The sequence below is a fragment of the Lucilia sericata genome, unplaced genomic scaffold, assembly GCF_015586225.1.
Source record: "Lucilia sericata isolate MDLA Ls3-8-SP2 unplaced genomic scaffold, ASM1558622v1 Contig000156F_arrow, whole genome shotgun sequence".
NCBI lineage: Eukaryota > Metazoa > Arthropoda > Insecta > Diptera > Calliphoridae > Lucilia > Lucilia sericata.
Window position 1 is genome coordinate 521544 of NW_023994186.1, and position 24095 is coordinate 545638.

Consider the following 24095-nt stretch of genomic DNA (forward strand, 5'->3'; position numbering starts at 1 on the left):
CTACGTCGATCAAAACTGTGGACATTCCTTCGATCGATGAAATAAGATACGAGGTAAAACTCACAGCCGAGCGACTTTTGTCTTTACGCTAATTAACCTAAGTCGTTTACAGACTGGTCATCGATATATTCCGGATATAGTAGACAATTGTATAGATCGCATCCCGGAAACTAAAATTGTCGAGAACTGTGAGACCTTGATCCCAGATAAATGGCATTGAATAAGGCGCCAACAGAGTCTAACATTTTCTGGCTGATAAGGTTAAATCTAGGACCGTATTGGACTGTAAGAGAGCCATAGCCAGATACTCTTCCATTGGTAAGCTTTTCATCATATGGTTACCAGTTCCTTTCGGTACAATCGACAATAAAAGAGTGAATATATTTGCTATAAAGAAAAGGGAACGAATGCAAAACCGTTCGGTGTTCATTGTAACAATACATTGCTATCAAAAACCAATAATTGTTACTTTAAGGTTACTTTAATTAAATTTTAACAATATTTTAGTTACTGTAAACATTTTATTAATTATGACAATTAGGTATATGATTCACCGAAACGTAATTATTGTTCCAACAACTAAAGAATGATAACAATGCAAACATATTATGGTTTTTAGAAATATTTAAACTAGTTGTAAAGCGAGAGAGAGAGAGAGAATATCATGCCACTTGGAATAATAGAACGGTGAATAGTAACACTAAAATCCTATGGGGTGATCACAATCATAATGGTACGTTTACGAGTGAACATACAGGTTAATGGGCACAACTATACTGCGCACTCTGAAAATAACTATTCTTCGACTTGGTTACTCTAACTATAGTATGTTCATTGTAACAATACATTGCTATCAAAAACAAATAATTGTTACTTTAAGGTTACTTTAATTAAATTTTAACAATATTTTAGTTACTGTAAACATTTTATTATTCATGACAATGAGGTATATGATTCACCGAAACATAATTATTGTTCCAACAACTAAAGAATGATAAAAATGCAAACATATTATGGTTTTTACAACTATTTAAACTAACAAATAACCATTACATGTCATGTTCTTAAATGTATGTCTGCTGGTACAACAACAAAACAACTTTTGTCATGCACATCATACTCATACAGCTTGGGACATATAGAGATGTTTGAGCATAATCATATTATGATTATTTTGGATCATAATATGATCATGTATGACTGACTATGTTTTTATAAATAGGAAAATATTATGATAAAATATTGCAACTGTATTTAATCATAATATGATATTTTAAAATAGTTACAATAACTACAACATGTTTAGACTCATCATAATCATAAATTTAACTATATGTTAAATTTAACTAACATGGTTACCACAAACATGTTTTTTTCTGCGTGCGTAGAGGACAGTTTAACTCTGGACTCTGTTATTGACAGGCTTTAGTCGAATTTATAAGAAAATATCAGGATCAAAAATTGAAAAATTCTACGGCAATACATCCAGGAAACTGATCTGATTCTTACCTAATTATGTGCTAAATCAGTTGCATTGCATAAATGCCGATTATAGATCGCGTTTAACACAACGTATTCAACTTCTTTTTAATATGTTTTCTGATATTTATCTTTCAATGTCTGTTCCACAAAGTTTTTTTTTTTTGCCACACAATTTTCTGGCTTTTTGTCGATTTTGATTTAATTTCGCTTGTGAATGTGTGTGGCAAATATTAACATTTTTATTTTTATTTTATTTATTAAAAATGAATAAATTCATTGCAAAATGTGTTCTATAAAGAACATATAAAAGTTGTATATGCCACATGAATAAATGTAATATAAATGGCCATTGAGAGCAACAGGCAACTACAAGAAGAACAACAACGAGACAACAGCGAATGTTTATTAAACATTAATCTAATAATGTAAATTTCCGCCACAAGTTATTCTCTTTTTTCTCGTATTTTACTTTTGTTGCAAGCAACATACTAACTACATTTCGAACATAAAATGTGGGTTTAAAAATTCAACAGCATTGGTTTCGGCCATGTTTTCATCAACATACATACATGTGCAACAACATCCCCATTAGGTTTTTTTTTTGTGTTTTTTCGTCATATGTTTACTTAAGTTGTTTTTTTAGTTGCCACACAGAACAGATACTCTTAACATCATTAGTTTACACAGTGGCATTCATATATAATATTTTGTCTGCTTTTAGTTTTTCTTCAATGTTAATGTTTTATGTCCTTTGCCAAGTTTTTTTATTTTGTTCCCAGAAGATGTTGTTGTTGTTGTTTTATATTTATACCACTATGATAAGCAAACTGTGGCAGAGTGGCTTAAAGAAAATATTAAATTTAACCTAGTTTTTCATTTGTTTTGAAAGTTTTTTTTTTAGTTCATCTTGCTTTTGGTATCTATGTGGTTCCCATCTCCTCTTGGATTTTTTCTTTTTCTGTGAAAAATGTGTCACATGTTGTTGTCATTTATAATTCATATCAAGGATTTTTATGTGGCATAAAATCATGGAATACTAATGTGGTCAAATAGTCTGACATATAAACTAAAAGTTTAGAAAAATAAACTAAATAAACAAAACTAGTAAGATTGTTGCAACATGATGTTGGATGCTTTGAGAAATACAGAAAACAGATTAAAAAGCCAAGTGTCATACTTTCATTTTGTTGAAATTTTTTTGAAATTAAATAGAAGTGAAACAAATTGTGATTAAAATATCAGATATTCTAACAATGTTTGTAATGATTTTAGAAATTATAAATAGAAAAGAAAACCAGTTAGAAAAATGGTTAGAAGCAGCTTGATCGGTAAATCCAACAAGATATATCAGGCTCTTTAAACGAAATTGGAATATGTTTGGTAAATTCTAACTTATGCTTCAGAAATTTGGTCGACTTCTTTGGACAAAAAGTGTAGTACAAAATCATAGCATAAAGTTCTGTGTACATGTTGCTGGGGATCTTTTCTTTAGGAAAGCTATACACAAACATTGTGATGGTATAAACTGGGTTACAAAACGGTCATCCACATTGAAAACCCAGAAACCGAAGTATACTACTGACTACCTAATCAGCATACTTGTTTCCAGGCAGAAGTCCCCATTACAAATATCATACCGGAAAAAGATAAGGCAAATAACACAGACCGACAAAATTTCAATTAAGACCAAGTTTTACTTTTCTAAAGGATTAAGCCGCAATGAATCTGACCTTAGATTTGAGATATCGTGTCCTGAATTTTGAAACCATTCGACGCAACAAAGGCTGACCTAAAAATATGGGTGAGAGAATTCCATAAGGCCTCTTGGAATAATGAACAGTGGGTAGAACCACGAAGATCCTATGGGGTGACGCTGATGAGAGCAAGACGAAAAATCTCCTCAAAATGAGCAAGTTTGAAGTTAGTATGATGGTCCTGAGTGGACACACAGGATTACGAGCACATCTATGCAAAATTGGACGTGCGGATTCAGACGAATGTAGAGCATGTGGAGAGGACAGTGAAACTCTGGAGCACTTTCTTTGCCACTGCCAGGCATTCGTCGAAGTTAGATCCAAGTATCTGCAAGTGATGTTATTCCGGAAATAACATTCCTGACTAACACTAATTGGAAGATTCTTAGGAATTACGTTCAAGAAACTGAGTTTCCAGAAATAACATTCCTGACTAACACTAATTGGAAGATTCTTAGGAATTACGTTCAAGAAACTGAGTTTATGAACACTGAAAAATAATTCATTCAGTTCCCTTTTTTTCATGATAAGGAGCGCACAACATGCCCGATAATGCCCCAGATGTATTTCTTCGGATTTAATGTAGTATACATCCTCCTATCAACCTACCTAGCGGAACTGTAATACCTTAATTTTTAATTTATCGGCGATTTTCCTTCATGCTGTTAAGTGTTTTGGAGTTTACTCTAAACATGCTCAACTTATCACAGTAGGTCCACGGTAGGTTACAACAAGATTACGGTTACAACTATACAACATTTTACTAACGGATTCAGTAAATGTAGAGCAAGCGAAGGAGACAGTGAAACTGCGGAACTTTAAGAATCACATTCCACCTCAGAATGAGCAAGTCCGATGTAGTATAACGATACGTCTTCGTGTGAACACACGGAATTATAGGAACAACTATAAAAACTGAACAAACAAAAACTTTCATTCGACGAATGGATTCAGAATATGTTGATCTTAGTCTGAATCAGAAACGTAGAAATTAGATCCCAAATATTTTATTAGCTATCGGGAACACTAATTGAAAAATTTTAAGGAATCTGGAAAGTAATGAATGAGCTAAATAAGGACTACTTACTTTTTGGGGGAATAACTACTTATTTATGTTCGACGACAAATCTAAATTACTTTGTTTTTTAGCAGTAATTACATATTCAACTAAATGAAATAATGTGGGTGATAATGACCACTTGTTACCAAGTAATGTATGAAATAACTATTGGACATTACCAATAATGTAAAATTTTTCGTTGGGATGTAACATATTAAGTTTCATGGGATGTAACATATTAGGTTTTATTAACATAAAATACTTTCTTGACCACAAAAGTATATATATTCTGGGTCCTCATTAAATTCTAAGTCGATCTAGCCATGTCTGTCCGTCTGTCCGTCCGTACGTCCGTTCGTCTGTCTGTCTGTCTGTCTGTTGAAAGCACGATAGAGTCCCAATGGAAAGAGCTAGAGGGTTGAAATTTTACATAAATATTTCTTACAGGTAAGGTTTGTTTGGTATTGAAAATGGGCAATATCGGTCCACATTTTCTGATAGCCCCCATACAAGTGGCCCCTCGAAAAGCAGCTTTAACAGCCATAACTTGTTTAAAAATACGAATATAGCGATAAAATTCGACATAAGTAAGTTTCTTATGATCCAAAATCATTATGCAAAATTTTATGAGGATCGGTTCATAATTGACCCTACCCCCCATATAAGGTCCCCTTCAGAAAATGACTTTAACGCTCATTACTGGCTTAAAAATACTAGTATATAGATGAAATTCGACATAAGTAAGTTTCATACGAGTCAAAATCTATCTAAAAATTTTATGTGGTCCATGATTGACTCTACCCCCCATATAAGGTCCCCTTTAGAAAATGACTGCAACGCTCATTAATGGCTTAAAAATACGAGTGTAGCGATGAAATTCGACACAAATAAATTTAATACGAACCAAATTCTGTCTACCAAATTATATTAGGATCGACCCATAATTGACCCTACCCCCATTTTAAGGTCCCCTTCAGAAAATTACTTTAACGCTTATAACTGGCCTAAAAAATACGAGTATATAGATGAAATTCGACATAAGTAAGTTTCATTCTAGTCAAACGAGGTTTGATGGTGGGTATATAAGATTCGGCATAGCCGAATATAACACTCTTACTTGTGATCTTTTGACATAATATTTTTATATTTGACATAAACACCAACCTAATTAAAATTAATGACAAACATTTATCATAATCACTTTCTTTATGAAGATTTTATTAAAAAAACAAAGACATCTTTCAAAATATTTTGAATATATCAAAAACTCTTAAAAGAAATGTAACTTATCTCCAGCATAAATTTAAGCACGTTCTTAAAGATTTCATATTGTTTATTAATTTTTATTTTAAACATTAATTTCATTACAGAAAACAACTTTCTCTGAATCTACGGACCATAAAGAAGCAAAAGGAAACTATTGGTAAGTTAAGATATCTTTGTCTATTAATATAAAAAATTTTGCAAAATGAAATGAAAAATTGAAAATAAATTTGCAAATCTAATTGGTTATATTAGCATAAAGCCAAGAGGGTGTAGTTGATGGTTAAACTTTAAACTTAATTTCAAAGAAATATAAATAGAAAAAAGGTCATTGGGTTTATCTGTTGCTTTTTTTTCATAAAGAAGAGAATTGAATTTAAAAATTTCAACTGAATATTAACATAATCTTTAGTTTAAATAGAGATAAACAAGCTTTATAAAGCTAGACAGACTGTTAGAGTAAAATTTTGTTATAAAAGTTTGAATGAATGAAATTTTTTGTTGCTTTTACATTTAAACACGTGCGAACTTTTTAAGTCTTGTTTATAATTTTTGTCTTGTTTATGGAAAAAAAAAACGTTTTATTAATTAATAAAACGTGAGGAAAAAAAAGTATGTTGAAAGCAAATTTTCGTTGTAGTTTTTGTTGTTATTTTTGTGGTTGTTATATTTGAAATTACTTGAAAAAAGAGAGATTAGATTAGCCGATAACTTTAAGTACGTATAGTGATGTGATTTTACTAGTCTTTTTTTATTTTAATTAAACTGATAAGCTAAGCGAGTCTAGAAACTATATTTTATTATATAAATCATTGTTTGTAGGGGACAGAATTATAAAAGAATTTCATTATACCCTACAACACTTTAGTGGGGAGGGTATATTGGGTTTGTGCTGATGTTTGTAACGTACAATAATATTGGTCCCATACCCACCTTAAAGTATACCAATCGGCTTAGAATCATTTTCTGAGTCGATTTAGCTATGTCCGTCCGTCCGACCTTGTAATCAAACTACATGTCGAAATTTTGAAGATAATACAATGAAATTTGGTATATGATCTTCTATTGTCCCAGGGACGAAGCCTATTGAAAATGGTTAAGATCGGTCCCATATTTCACCTAGCCCCCATACAACTGAATCCCTGAATAGGCTTTGTAAACCTTGTAATCAAACTACAGGTCGCAATTTTGATGATAATTTAATGAAATGTGGCACATAATCTTCTATGGTACCGGAGACGAAGGCTATTGAAAATGGCTAACATCGGTCTATTATTTCACCTAGCCCCCGTACATGACGAATAAGGCTTTCAAGTTCATAATTATATTTAATATGATCGTATCTCGACAAAAACTGCAAAACCAAGCTTTATTATGAAAACTAAATGACATTTTATTTTTGTATATGGTGTAGGGTATTATATGGTCGGCCTCGCCCGACTATAATTTCTTACTTACTTTAAAAAAAAGAAAAAGAAATAAATTTCCTTTAAATTACACAAAAATTAGAAAATCATCAATAGCTCAGCTAAAAATCTGAAATTTTTTGTAATGGCCAGTAGTTATTTCATACATTACTGAGTAATGAGTGTTCATTATCAACCAAATTATTTCATTGAGCTTAAAATCCCGACTTATTTGTAGGTTTATTTGTAAATAGTTATTTCGGGATCATCGTCGAACAAAAATTATTAGTTATTCATTTCCGAAAGTATGCATAGACCCCACATTACTTTCCTGTTTACCCGGTAAGTAAAAGTTTCGCTAAAAGTACATTCAAAGCAGTTTGGTAGTCGATTTTATCAAGTCCGTCTGTCTGTTGTTTTAAACTTTTGGATCAAATGTTGAAATTTTAGATTGAACTATTCCTTTCAGATCAGTTCTAGGTGTCAGTATTGAATAGATTTAGACCAAGTTAGGTTCTGATTCCAGGTTCCATATAAATAAGGCCACCTTATCGAAATGACTTAAGTATGCGGAAAGTAGAGTGAAATTCTGAAACAATTTCTTTCTTATTACCGGACTATCGTCGAAATAAGATCCAAATATTTCGGGAGCGAAGATATTGCAGGAAATTGGAATTGTACACAGGGAGAAAAAAAATTACACGCCTGGTACCAAATTGACACCAAATTTTTCAATAACATCCGTTGTCAAGTATACATAAACATCCATACAATAACAACATGTAATGTTGACCACGAAACATTGTCAACATTACAACAATTCGTTGTCGCAATCTAAATTTTATGCACATCCGTGGTCTAAAGATTAACAAACGTGGTAAGCTCAAAATCCGTTGTCAATAGTGAGCTTAACACGTTTGTTAACTTTTAGATAACGGATGTGCATAAAATTTAGAATGCGACAACGAATTGTTGCAATTTTGACAACGTTGCGTGGTCAACATTACATGTTGTTGTTGTATGTGTGTATATACTGGGCAACGGATGTTGTCAATTTGGTAACAGGCGTGAATATTTTTTTTCACTGTATAAGATTTTCTCACCAATATTTTCCTTTAAAAGAGCGCAACGCCGGCCCAATGATGGTTTAGCTGAATTACTTCGGATCTGATGTATTATATACTCTTCTAACCTAACTAATAAAGCCTCTTTTAGAAAATCTATTAAACTTTTAAAGAACTCATCCCTTTAAGTTCCTGGCTTTCAGAACGTTAAGGAAATGAGTCGTTTTTCAAAGTTGCTATTTTGTTTATGAAAATAAAAAAAAAATTAGCAACCTTTTAAAAAAATAAAGAACAAAAAGAAAAATACATAAATTTTTTGTATTCACCTGCTTTTCTAGACAAGTTTTTTGTTGTTGTTGTGGTTGTTGATGTTACAACAAACAGCAACAACAAGTTCAAAAACTTGTACTAAACTTGTACTTGATGTGTTTGATGATGGCAATGGATGTTGCCAATGATTGTTAACAGATTTTTTTTTACTCAGCAAACCGCACTATCTCTCTCTCCCTTACAAACAATCACGTTTTGTTTATTATTGTTAAATAAAAAAAGAAAAATCATATGTGTTGTGTTAATAACAATAAGGAGATGCACTTATTAAAGAAATTTTTGAAAAAAAACATTACTTTATGATAACAGCAGAAATCACTTAACAAAAATCTTGGGAAATTTATTTTTGTTTTCTTAATATTCATTTTGTTTTTAAATTTGCCAGTTTTATTGAATACCATTACTGTTCCTCAGTGTTTTATTTTACACCTTGATTTTTTTCTTTTATTTATTTGTTTGTAACCGGCATTTTCTTTCAATATTTCTAATAAATTATTTTTCTTATTTTTCTATTTATTAATGTCTTCCTTTGAATTTGTAGCAAATCCCAATAAATCGTTTAAATGAAGTTTGCAAGTGTGGCAGACAAATTGAGATTAAAAATGTTGCCATAAACTAGTGTTCCTAATTATTTAAGGTGAATTTTTTGTTATTTTGTAACAAACTTGTTTATTTAAAAGGAAATGTTTTATTTTTTTTTTTTGTTTAAATCATCATTAGAGAAATTCAGACAGGATTCAAATCTATTTCCTTTAAGAAATCTATAAAAATATCTAAAGATAAGGAAATTTTTTAGTAAAAAACGTGTTCGATAAATTCTCTAGAATTTAAGTTATGGACAGCAGATCTTTTTTGGAAATATGTAGCTTTTATTCTTAATAGCTTTTAGCAAGTATGCAATATGCGTCAGCGTTGTCATTATGCTTTCATATCTGGCCACATATTCTGGGGGTTTTTCGGCCAGTTCGTTATTTAAACAATTCGGCAGCATTTTATAATCTATGTTCTCAATGATAAGGTGGTCAGATTTTAGCAGCTCACAAGATATAAGACTGTTTTGATCCTACAAAATACGTAGCATTAAATGACGTTTTCCCATTTATCTGGTGCATATGGGTTCTGGGCTCAAAAGAACTGTTCTTTTTTAGAGCACATAAACGAATCAACCCACTTCGGTAAGCTTGTTCTGAAGTGAAGCGTAACCTAGAGAGAGCGTTCTGCATAGATCGAAACACATAATAATCGATCGGAGTAAGATTTTCCAATCACATTATTCTAAACTTTTTTAAACTGGTATGGGGCAAGGTATGGCCGAACAAACTCATGATGGAATATAACGCTGTGGACAAGTCTAGCCAACTTCGATAACCTTGTTCTGAAGTGAAACGTAACCTAGAGAGATCGTTCTAAATCGATAGTAGTAGTCGATCGGAGGAAGATTTTTCAAACAATGAAGTGGTTAGAAATAGTTTTAAACAGATATTGTAACATGTGGCCGAGGGTTCTCATGATGGAGTAGTACGCATTCATGTCTGACTGCATATTCTGGTGGTTTTTCGGCCAATGATAGCTTGTAACGTATCAGTTGCATTCGGTACAAGTTCCCTGTAATAGTCTGGCCATATTTTTGCAATTCATAATAGATATGAAATTTCTAAATAGTTTTCAACATATATTGCAACATGTGGCAGAGTCATTGTCTTGATGGAATATTAAGCTTTCATGTCAACATAGTCTGGGATTTTTCGAACAATTCTCGCTTCTAACGAATCAATTACTTTCGGTATAGGTTCATGAACTCTTTTGGTTTCACCGAAAACTGAGCCTTACCTTAGCCCGAGTTGTATTAAGCATCGGTATCGATTCGGCTAGTTGATCGGCCTTTACATACAACCTCGGGTTATTGAAATGGATCAATTTTTCATGGCAAGTTATGACTCGGTTAAAAATGTACTTTCTTTTATAACATTCAAGCAGCAGTTCAGACATGCAAAGTCTTTCAAGGTCTCGTATGGTACCCAATTTCCCTGCTGTTTGAAGAAGCCTGCTGTTCGCAAACATTTTGAAATTTCTGCTAAAGTATATTCCAATGAATTCATTTTGAGATTGACAACAATCTTTATGGAATAGTGCCTTCAAATCTGGACCTTAAAACTTATTCTCTCGTGCATTGAAATCGGTGCAACCCGTATTCAAAAGATATACAATCTGTTGTGAAGTCCACATTGTCGAGAAACTTTTCGATGAATTAAATGAAAAGTTTCTCAACTATTGAAACATTTTTGTCAAATTCTATGAATGTTATTTCTCTGTAATCGAGGCTCAAAGTCTTAATCAAAGACAAAATGTTTAACTTACTAATCGTGGGTGATTACACAGAGGGAAAAGGAATGTATATTTCCTGGTACCAAATTGACACCAAAGAGTTTATAATTTGTCAATAACATCCGTTGTCAAAGTATATAGATAAGCACGGCAACAATTGTTGTAATGCAAAAATTCGTTGTCGAAATCTAAATTTTATACATATCCGTTGTCTAAATGTTAACAAATGTTACTTTGTTAACAAACTTGTTGCAATGTTGTCAACATTACACAGTGTTGTCGTACGTATGTATATACTTTGACAACGGATGGTATTGAAAAATTATAAACAATTTGGTGTCAATTTGGTACCAGGCGTGTATATTTCCTTTTCGCTCTGTGTAGTTAAAGTTTAAAATATGATAACTCCAACACAAGTTAAAGAGTTAACAATAATTACAACTTTCTCAACCCCTTTTATAACTATTTCCGATTTAAAATTCTTTTCCAAATTTCGCCATATGATAACACACAATTTTCTATAATTTAAAATCTTTTCCAAATTATAGCATTTAATAAATATAATAAAACGAAATTTACTAAATACCAATTTTCTATGTCCACCTTCAAAGAAATATTTTAATAACATAAATAGCTCTCTCAATACTATAAAAACTATTGATCTACAGGGGGAGAGTAGAACAAAAAATTTAAAGCATTTAAAAACGTTTAAATGCAATATATTTGAAAAAAGCTATATAATTACGAGCAATTGACTTGACCGCATCAACTTCAAGTGGGTACACAACACTATAACAAAAACATACATGCCCGATAAAAGACACTGGAGCAAGGTAAAAGAAAAATAAAAGAATTTTCGAAAAATATACAAGAAATGTAAAAAAGAGGACAACTTTAACATTAACGTGGACATATGGACACATTTATTTACAACAATAAAATGGAAAGAAAAAAACATTAAACGACTTAAGAGTTCAAATTCATTGAAAGAATTACATGGCTAAATGGCCGTCGTCATGTCAGTTAAAATAGAAAATGCGAATTGAAATCTGTTTTATTTTTCCAAAGTCTGCCTGCAACCGTTTTTTTTTTTGCTTCATTCCTTTTATTTATTTTAGGGGGCACATTTTGAATAAACAGTTCAATTGTTAACATTAGTGACACATTTCTTTTATTTTCATTGTGTGTGTTTTTTTTTTGTTCTATTCATTCTGGCAATTCGCAGCAAATTGATGATGACCAAAATGAAAATAAATCTTAAATTGAAGTATGAATGGCTGAAATGTTGCAAGTTGCTTTAGAAGTTTTTTCATTGTGTATATGTATGAGAAATGCGTAAATTTTCTGTTAAAATTGTGTATTTTAAATTTTTGTTTTTTTTTAGAAAAATCTTGCTTTACAGGTTTTTAACTGCCAATATATATATTTTTGTGTGTTGTTGCTGCTGATGCTGATGTCTTAGATACACTTTTAACATTTAACAACGTCATTACCAAACATTGTTAGATATTTTGCCACAAAAGTAGAAAAACAATTTTAATAGTTATGCACTCACTTACTATGGGTCATAAAATAAATGAGGGAAACAGGTGAAATAAGCAAAATAGCAGAAAATATAGGAGAGAAAGCTTTCCTGATCGGTAATATAGAATGTTAATATTTTGAATAGAATATTCTCCTTTATAAAATGCCTTAACTTTTTATAAAAACTTTTAAAACAATATAATCAAAGCTTTTTACAGCTTTCAAGAAAAGAAGCTTTTTCGAAAAAACATTCAAATATGTCTAAATAAAAATGTTATTAGAAATATTTGTATGTTTTATCTCTATAAAACTTCTTCTAAATAAAAATATTATTTAGAAAGATTTGCATATTTTCTCTAGAAAGCTTTTTTTCTAGAAAGCTGTGAATGGTATTTCTTGTGTTTGTATTTTTAGAAAAAATATTTAAAGCTTTGCAAAGGAAAACATACAATATTTTCCATACACTCCCTAAAGAAAACTTTCAGTATTACAAAATAAACATTCAGAGCTTTTTAGTTAAACGATTGGAAACTTTATAGATAAGACATTAAACATTTTATAGAGAAAGCTTTTTAATAGTCATATTTAAAGCTTTCCCATTCTTATTCGAAGAAAATATTCAGTTTTCTTGAAAAAAAAACTTTAATTCATCAAACTTTTTCCATACACTTTCTAAAGAAAACTTTCACTATTACAGAATAAACATTCAGAGCTTTTCAAGGAAAACATTCAAAACTTTATAGAGAAAGCATTGAAAATTTTCTAGAGAAAGCTTTTTAATAGTCGTATTTAAAGCTTTCTCATACTACCTCAAATAAAACATTCAGTTTTCTTATAAAAAATAAAACATTTAAAGCTTTAATTGATCAAACTTTTGTAAAGAGAACAATCAAAGAAATCTTTCTGATTTCTTGAACAGAAAACATTCAAAGCTTTTTAAAGAATGTATTTCAAGTTTTCTGGAGAAAGCTTTTAAAGTTTTTTTGGAGAAAGCTTTCAAAGTTTTCTAGAGAAAAACTTTTAAAGTTTTCTAAAGGCAGCATTTAAAGTTTTCTATATAAAGTTTCTAAGAAAAATCTATGAAAGTTTTCTAGAGAGATTAATGAAAGTCTTCTAGAGGAAACGATGAAATATTTCTAAAGAAATTAATAAAAATTTTGTAAAGCCGTCAATAAAAGCTTTCTATAGAACACAATAAAAAGCTGCCTGTAAAAAATAACCAAAATTTACAGATAAAGCTTAACGTTTTGTAAAGAAAGCATATACAGTTTCCTAGAGAAGAAGATTTTAAGTTTTTTAAAGATCATATTCTATGTTTTCTATAGAAAAAAATCAAAGCTTTTTATAACAAATACAGAACAATGCAAAGTTTTCTAGAGAAATTATGTAAAGCTTTTGAATTTGAAAAATACAAAGCTTTCAAGAGAATACATATGTAGTAGAAAATTGTATTGATTACTGGCTAAGAACTTTTCCATAGAAAATATCTCCTTCCAATATTGAGTTGAGACAAAACTTAATGACATTTTTATGGGAAATGTTTTCCTCAGTTACTGATAAAAGTTCTATGAAAGAATTTTCTTAAAGAAATTGTGAAAAACACCAAATATTTCATAACACTTAACCCAAGACCGTCTCATATATTACAGCAATATTTCACAAACGTAAATATTTTTAAGTTTTTCAACAGTTTGAGGAAATTTTTAATTTTTGGCAGATTTTGATACGTCATATTTTGTAATTTTGTTTATAACTAATTTTCAATGCCGATCAGGAACGCTAACAAACCTCATTATTAAGTTTAGACACAAATACTTCAAAAGAAAAACTTGAACTAAGCTTTTCATCTGTTGTTTTTGTTTATCTCTTAAGCACATGACGATCATAATGATGACGACGAAGAAGATTCACAACTTTTGGTTTGTGCCTGTTTTAACTCCTTTAAAAAATATTTTTATTTTCTTTCCTCATTTTCTAAGCTAAAAATTCCATTGTAAAATGTGCAAACACATTGCGGTCTTTTCATACTTTTTTTCTAAATAGAGTTTTTTCTCTTTATTTTTCTTGAAAATTGGTGTCTTAAACTTGATTTTGTAACAGTTCTTTCATTCTTGCCTAACTGTCTGTCTGTCCGTCTTGTTGGCTCTCTGCTTGGTATTGGACTGTTAGATGCAAGTCTGAATTGCGCACAAGTAATGCAACTTGCTTGCTTATTTGCCACACTACTAGCAACTTGTAGTATAAGGTAAAACCAGCCAGCATCTTCATCTTTTTTATTTTTTTCTTTTTTGCTTTGCTGACTTCTATCTGCTATATTCTTATTAGGCTTAGCAGTTTTTCCAGCAAAAAAAAAAAAAATATCGCATCATTCTCGGTTTATTTATTTTTTGTAACTTTTTACCGCATAACACTACTTTTTTAAGTTTACCTTTTGCATAGTTGTTGCTTAGTTTGTTGTTTTATTTTTTGTAATTTTCTTTTAGCAGTTGCAGGCAGCAAAAGAACGTTTTTGGTTATAAGGTGTGAGATTTGGGTTGTGTTCCACATTGTCACCATAAGTTGTGCATTAGCGAGGTTGCAGCAGTTGCAGTTGTGTTAACTGGAATGTATGGTGGAGAGTCTTCGTCTGTCTGCGTTTGTGTATGCGTATATTGAGGAAGCAACTAAAATATAAACAAAGTGACTTGTTGTGACACTGAATCCCGGTTTTATGACAACTTTTTGTTGTTCGCATATTCCTTTTTAATTTAAAAGAACACTGAATATAAAAAAAACTAGTTGTTCAAATGATTTCCTCATAGACGATTATAAGGAAATTTTTAAAGAAACATTTTAACAAAAGAATTATAATTGTGATTTAAATTGGTTTTTTATTAATAAATCCATCAAAAGGGAGTTTGCCGTTGAACGATCTTTAGTAAATTTTAAAATTTTCTGGGTCAGCATTAAAAGCTTTATTTTTTTATTTGTTAACTCTATTTTTATAGGCCATAATCAATTTTATTGTTTTGCAATTAAGAACCTTTTAGTTTATATCTTAAATCTCCCTTTTAAACATTAATCTTTAAAATGTCTGTCTTTTTTTATTATGTTGATTTAAATGTATTAAGGCTTTGTAATTTTAATTAACTTTTATTAATTGATTTATTGTTTGAGATTGTCTAAATACAAAACTTTTAATAAGGCATTTGTTAATAATTAGCTTCTTAAGAAAAACATAATTAAAAATAAGATGAAAATATTTAAACGGTTTTAATCTAAAACAATTTTGATGACTAAATTGATTCGACTAATGATTACGAATTGATTAAAATTATTTTTATTCAATTAAATTTGAAATAAAACTTCTAATTTATATAAAGTCATCGCTTAATTATATAGAAATTAATTAGAAATTGTTTTTCTCTCTAAATTCTCAGTCTAAACTATAGACTAGACTATAGACTAGACTATAGACTAGACTATAGACTAGACTATAGACTAGACTATAGACTAGACTATAGACTAGACTATAGACTAGACTATAGACTAGACTATAGACTAGACTATAGACTAGACTATAGACTAGACTATAGACTAGACTATAGACTAGACTATAGACTAGACTATAGACTAGACTATAGACTAGACTATAGACTAGACTATAGACTAGACTATAGACTAGACTATAGACTAGACTATAGACTAGACTACAGACTAGACTATAGACTAGACTATAGACTAGACTATAGACTAGACTATAGACTAGACTATAGACTAGACTATAGACTAGACTATAGACTAGACTATAGACTAGACTATAGACTAGACTATAGACTAGACTATAGACTAGACTATAGACTAGACTATAGACTAGACTAGACTAGACTATAGACTAGACTATAGACTAGACTATAGACTAGACTATAGACTAGACTATAGACTAGACTATAGACTAGACTATAGACTAGACTATAGACTAGACTATAGACTAGACTATAGACTAGACTATAGACTAGACTATAACTACTATAGACCTAGACTATAGACTAGACTATAGACTAGACTATAGACTAGACTATAGACTAGACTATAGACTAGACTATAGACTAGACTATAGACTAGACTATAGACTAGACTATAGACTAGACTATAGACTAGACTATAGACTAGACTATAGACTAGACTATAGACTAGACTATAGACTAGACTATAGACTAGACTATAGACTAGACTATAGACTAGACTATAGACTAGACTATAGACTAGACTATAGACTAGACTATAGACTAGACTAATAGACTAGACTATAGACTAGACTAGACTAGACTATAGACTAGACTATAGACTAGACTATAGACTAGACTATAGACTAGACTATAGACTAGACTATAGACTAGACTATAGACTAGACTATAGACTAGACTATAGACTAGACTATAGACTAGACTATAGACTAGACTATAGACTAGACTATAGACTAGACTATAGACTAGACTATAGACTAGACTATAGACTAGACTATAGACTAGACTATAGACTAGACTATAGACTAGACTATAGACTAGACTATAGACTAGACTATAGACTAGACTATAGACTAGACTATAGACTAGACTATAGACTAGACTATAGACTAGACTATAGACTAGACTATAGACTAGACTATAGACTAGACTATAGACTAGACTATAGACTAGACTATAGACTAGACTATAGACTAGACTATAGACTAGACTATAGACTAGACTATAGACTAGACTATAGACTAGACTATAGACTAGACTATAGACTAGACTATAGACTAGACTATAGACTAGACTATAGACTAGACTATAGACTAGACTATAGACTAGACTATAGACTAGACTATAGACTAGACTATAGACTAGACTAGACTAGACTATAGACTAGTTTGGTAAGAGAGAACTTTTCTGTCGCATTTGTTGAAAGAGAACTCTTAATTTCGTTTAATGAAAAGCAAGTTATTACTAAAATATGAGACAACCTTCCGTTACTGACAAATAACTTGGGTAAAACAATGTGGCTCCCGGAAACTGTGGGAGAACTTTTTCATAGATCGTCCATTCTTGCACTCTATATAAATTACGATTATTTAATGTCCTTGTCAATCTGAGTTTCTCTATCTTTTCTCTCTTTTTACTGCTTATAGCTGCATTTGTAGATATTCCTTCCAAAAAATCTTCTATTCAAATCACAATCACCTTTTGGACACCTCATCCATTAAGCTCATATGTTAAACTAAAAAATCATGACAATAATTTTTGAAATATAAAACATATCAAATAAATCATGCAACAACTACAGACATAAACCAAGTGAAGACCAGGTTAACAAGAAAATATAAGAATAAGAAAATAAAATGAAAATCTATATTATTTGGGTCATGATGTTCTTTTAAAACAGAAACATTGTCTAGAAAATAACTAAGAAAATAAAAAAACTAAGACGACATGTATTATAGAACAAACAAAATCAAAGAAAAAACTTTAAAGTAGTTGTACTCTGACATAAAGAAATCAGAAATTGAAAATTAACTTTATTTTCTCTAATAAAGACAACTAATAAAAGAAAATGAAGAGATATAGAAAAACAAAAAAAAAAAAATAATCCCAGGCTAAGAAAATATGAAAAAATAAAGAAAAATGTTTTATGAGCCATGTTTAAAAAAGTAACTAAACAGCCAGACAGAAAAGCAGACGGACAGACAGACGCATGTTATCTTAATCAAAAGCACATTTGAACATTTTGACCGTAAACAACATTATAAATAAAATAATAAAATATGAAAGCAGAAGAAAAAAAATGGCAAAAGAAAATTACAGACAATTTAGATGTTAAGACAAAACAACATAAACAATAACAAAACATAGCGATAGACATGATTTAGATGTAATAGCCATTATATAGAATAATAACAATAATATTAGCCACATTAACAACATTAAAAACAATGCAAAAAAAATTCATAAATTTATTTTGTAGAAATCATTGTTCTAAAAAAAGTATTCTGATTGTAGTTGTAGTGTATTGTAACCACATTAATGGCCAAAAATTAAAAGATCTAAGAGATTTTGATGTTAGTTGTGGGGGAATTTTTGTATCATGCGTTGTTCTTATTTTCGAATAAGAACAACTTAATATTATATGAAATTTGAAGGGGTTAATTGCAGAGGTTTTTGAGTTATGAGAGAGTTTTAAAATATAGTGATGGAATAAAAAACAGAGTTAAATGGTTTGTGTCTTTTCTGATCGTTGGGTAATCTATATATGTATATAAAAGAGTAGCGTTACTGACTGATTGATTCATCAACGCACAGCCCAAACGGCTGAACCTAGAATCATGAAATTTTGACAGTAGATGTGTTTTTGGTTATGTAGATCCACTAAGGAGGAATTTTTGAAAATTTTTACATTTAGGGGTAAAAATGGAAACAAGGGTAAAACAGATTTTCTTAATTATTGTACCTAATATTAAATGCACCTGTGTCTACTCTTAAAATAGGCAGATGGGTGTGTGGTACTTTTTTGATATTCGTACTTTTAAGGGGTGAAAATGTGTAACAAAGTTGATTTTGGTACCCTTTTTAGTCCTTTATACCTTTTCAACTAATAAACAAAATAACATTATTGTAAATATTTTGAATATATCTCCCAAAATAAGGAGACACCTGTTTCGTACTTTTTTAAAATTAAGTCATTTTTTGGGTGTAAAAGGGAGAAAACTGTATTGTTGGTACTTTTTTTTAGCACTTTAAGAAAACTTTTTCGATTTATTGAAGTATTTCTATTAAATTACGGACTAACTCTGTAATCTATTTATTGAAACAAAATTTTTGCTATTTCACTGGGGAAAAAAGTACCAACAAGGGGGAAAAACGGGAAATTTAATTTTATTCAAACTTATTGGGTCAATTTTTATAAAATTTGAAAAAGTAGTTTATTTACTCACACAAAATAAGCTATTGGTATATATATTTTTGGAATTCGAGTACTAAGACCTATAAAGGACAAATATTTTTGCTATTTCACTGGGGAAAAGAGTACCAAAAAGGGAGAAAAACGGGAAATTTAATTTTATTCAAACTCATTGAGCCAATTTTTATAAAATTTGAAAAAGTAGTTTATTTACTCACACAAAATAAGCTATTGGTATATATTCTTTTGGAATTCGAATACTAAGGCCTATATAGGACCAAATACGAGTAAATTGTTTGGTACTTTTTGAAAGCACAATTTTTCTGGAACAAATTAATGCAATAATAATAATATGAATTCAAAACACATGTTTATTAAACATAGACGGTCCTTATTGAATAAGATTCCTTAAGAGAGAACTTTTTAGTACTTTTTGAATTATCTAAAATATTCAACCTAGGATCATTAATTTTAACAAACATGGTCTTGACTGAATAATATTCTGTAAGTGGGTACTCTTTGGTACTTTTCTATTCTTAAAATGGTACCTTTTTGGATTCTCTATATTGGGTAACCGGAACACATGACACACGGTCCTTATTAAATGAGAATTTATTGAATGAGATTTTTGTACTTTTTCGTTTTTTCGATGGTACTTTTTGATATTTTTACGATATTGAACATAAAAATATAAAATTTAAAATGTAAATTTTGTAAACTTATTTCTAAAAAAAGTATATTTCTAAGCCAAAAAGGGGAAAAATTGTACACTATTTTTATTAGTACTTTAAACTAAGATAGAATTTATTCCACTTTTGGCACTTTTTCTTTCTTCAAATGATACTCTGTATGTTCTATATTATGAATTTAAGACAGAACTTTTTAGTACTTTTTATCTCATAAATGGTACTTTTTGAATTTTCTAAAATATTCAACCTAGGATCATAAATTTGAGAATCTATAAGATGTATTTTATAGTACTTTTTTGAATAGTACTTTCGAAATTTTCTAGTACTTTTCACGTGAATGTAAAAAACTGAAACATTAAGAAAAGTTTTAATAAATTTTAATTTTCTATAAAAGTAAACAAAATTTTGTATGTATTTAATTTTGGTTAGGGTAGCGAAGTACCCAGGGTATGCTAAGTAGAAAATATTAGAAAAACAAAAACTTTTTTCAATAATGTCTGCTTCAGTTTCTAAACGAATAGTCAAATTGCCAAGGTCAGTTACTGAGCAAATTTTTTTCTATAGAAAAGTTCTAGTTCAATGATATTTCTTTTAGAAAATATCAGCAGAACAACCATTTTTCCAAATAGTTCTAATAAATTAAAAAATTTACTTCCTTAAAAGAAAGAGATCTTCATCATTTTTCATATCATATGTTTGTTTAGTTGTTTGTTAGTTAGAGCACGTTTTCCATTTAATCATCTTTAAAAGTTATGTGAGAGGTTTTGCTTGCCACAATGCAACATGTGGCGAGTCATGTTTCCCATATGAGAATGAGTCATACTTTACACAATTACAATTATTTGGCCAAAATCAAGAAAATAACAAAAAAACATAAAAAGACCTAAAAGCCGCCCAGTAAATAAAGTCTTCATATTCCAGACCTTAAAGAAAAAAACACCAAACAATGTTTGGGAAAAATTAAAGGAAAAAAAACACACACATGAGAGTTTTAGTTCAAAGAAAATAAATACATATTTTCTTTTAGGGTCAGTTATTTGTAACTAAAATTTTATATAAATATATTTTCTAGCCTTTCTTATAAAAAGATGTTTACTTTCTACTTAACATAGTATTTTTTTGGTTGTTTGTTTGTTTCTTTCTTGGGCTGTTATGCTAAAAAGCGAAATTTTTCTTTCAACATTTTACCATGACCCAAGAAAATTTTAGTTGTCTTCTCTAGCTAGAAAACAAACTTTGGCATAGAAACTAAAATGCAATCTTTTCATTCAATTATAAAAAAAGCGAAACATAATGATTTCCTCTCAAGCTTAAGCCCAGCCAGCTAGTCAGCAAACAAATCAACACACAACAGCTCCACAGTCAAGGCATTCAGCCAGCAAGCAGTCGTAGCAACACCACAAATAATTCTCACGATTCGTTTTGGCCAGAATTATAAGATGTTAAAGGAATTGGCTGAGACCAGTAACTGGGTTATTTGGGCGTAAGTGAAATTGAACAATTGCAGCAGAACAACAAAGTACGAACTAAACAAAACAATACAATTTGAAAATAATAGTGAAACTTTTTCAAACTCCTAACGCCCCCCCCCCTTTACGTTTACAAAAAAGTGTAAACAATATAAATTTAAAATTATAGTCTAGTGTAAACATCATTCAGCTAAAGATTAGCAAAACAGCTTATTATCAGCGAGGGACTACATTATCATTACCACCAGGTACTGTATAATGGTAATGAGTCCACTGTAAATGTCAAGTGGCGGGCGGCTTTACTTTTTAGTTCTTCTCTCTCTCTTTCTATTCAATAAAATGTGGGTGTTTAATTTGCAAATATTTTTTTTTGTTTTAAATTACTGCTCTTGTTACAATTGCATGTTTAACTGTCAACATAATAATTTAAGAAAAGTTTTTTTTTGTTATTTCTCTTTGTTTCCATTCTATTTTAAATAATTGGGTTAATATTTCTATTTAAACTGTCATTTTCTGTTACTTTGTTTGTTATTCTTACTCTGAAGTTTCTTTTAGCATTTGTTTGACCTTAATATTTTATTTTCATTGCAACAGGTGTCTTCAATATTCTATACTCTTGTCTAAGATGACTGAACATCTTTTTTTGCTTCCACTTACTTACTTGGTCATCATCTAATGTAGTTTAGGTCAGTTATGCGTAATTTATAGAACCAGAGTTTCAGTCATAATAAATGTTGGAAAGAAGGCCGCCATCAGCCATATTGTGTTAAACAAACTGAGTCATGTGAACTTACCTGTAACGAAAGGAAACAAAATAATTAATATATAATTAGTCATTATCATTGGTAGTAGCATCATCATCATCATTGTTATCATCATACAATATTTATGAAATTACGGGCAAGTTTTTAAAAAAAGGAGTAGTAATGAAATGAAAGTATTTTTAAAGGCATAAATTTGAATAAAAAAGTACCGGTTAAAGAACAAAAAATACAAAAAATTTCTCTCATTGTATATTCTCATTCAATCGGGACCATTGTATTGTGAAAAGTATTATTTATTTGAAAAAAAAAGTACGCTTTAAAAAAGTGCCTTTTAAAGGGGACTTTTATGGGGGTTAGGGTCAAATGAGGTCCCATCATTACAAAAATCAGCAGTATCATTAAGACTTAAATAAAACTATGTTTTGCCTACTTTTGAAATGATAAGACATATTTATGAGCTCAAAACACCTATTCGGGGGGGGGGGGGTACGTTTGTATTGGGGTTATACGATATAATGAACCATTTTCAATAGGGTTCGTCATTGGGTCAAGTGTGTTGGGAAGAGTGTGTGCTAAATTTCATCAAATTATCTTGAAAATTGCGACCTGTAGAGTGCGCACAAGGTTTAAATGGACATACAGACGGACAATAAGACAGACAGACGGACAATAAGACAGACAGACGGACATAGCTAAATCGACTCAGAAAGTGATTCTGAGCCGATTTGTATACTTTAGGATGGGTGAAGGACCAATTTTATCGAATTATCTTGAAAATTGCGACGTGTAGAGTGCGCACAAGGCTTACATGGACACACAGACAGACAGACAGACGGACAATAAGATAGACAGACGAACATAGCCAAGACTACTCAGAAAGTGATTCTGAGCCTATTGATATACTTTAAGATGGGTGAAGGTGAAGGATCATTATTTTTGGGTGTTACAAACATCCTCCCCACTATAGTGGTGTAGAGTGTACATATAATGGACATGTACACCCATAATTTTAGCAAGGGACTAGTTTTGGATTACTCCGATGTAATGCATTGATGGATTACGTGGTCCTCACCTAGAACAGAACAGTTCTAGTCCTTTGAGGAGTACTCTTTATACGCGTTTGCGGAGTAGTGTCAATTTTTACAGGGTAAGAACCAAAAAAGTACTAAAATACAAAAATTTCTTTTGCGACATAGTCTCGGTAGACATAGACGACGGTAGACTCTTCTCCTATTTAATCTTTATGGAGTAATTAGGACTGACAAGTAACAGTCGTCTAGCGTTTTAAAACATCGATACATTATGGCGACAAAGAAAACGAACGTATTAATATTACAGCATTATCTGCAGATCTCTTTATGGAGATTTACTCATCTATCGCGTATCACTAGATTTCTAGTTCTGAGAGTTTTGATATCTCGTTAAGAAGAGATATAAATCTAAATATTAGTCGCGTTTACAGATTGCGATCTGCTTGTCTATATTGATTCCTATTCGCTTAGAAGAGTTCTGTGTTACCCGATCATATAAATCAAAATATTTGTCTCGTATATTTGGTGGAACGATCTGCTTAAGATGCATGTCCATATAGATCCTATATTGCAGAGTTAAGATCAGTAAATCACGACAAAGTATGACTATTATACGAGGTATATATTATTCGCTCAAATTTAAAACGATTATGTAACAAATTAGAGCACCAGAACATGATAACTGGGAATGTAGTGGTTCACTATCTGCCAAAATGTCGTTGTTACATCTTTGAAAGAACAGATAACGAGCTGAACTGAACGATTGACTTTATAAAGAGCAGCTCAATACATCTTTTTGGGAACATAACCCTTGATTTTCATTCCATACAGAAATACTATACTAAGGTCTAGGTTTGTTAGTAACCAAAGAGTTTTTTCTGGGTTCAGTCCCGGAAATGTCACACTGACTTCAGAGAATTGATTTAACCTCTCACCGGAGATATACCAAAGATCCATTAGAGTAATTCTAACTAAAAACCAGTTACTACTGACTTAATTGCTTACTAGTAATATAG

General features: G+C 30.6%; 1 protein-coding gene across 1 annotated transcript in view; it reads left to right on the top strand.

Annotated features, from left to right (window-relative positions):
- Positions 1-24095, top strand: part of LOC119601323 — a 126431-nt gene that overhangs the window by 56069 nt on the left and 46267 nt on the right. The window contains exon 2 of the mRNA XM_037952168.1: positions 5667-5719. The gene's annotated coding sequence lies outside the window, so the exon portion shown is untranslated. The remainder of the gene's footprint in view (positions 1-5666; positions 5720-24095) is intronic.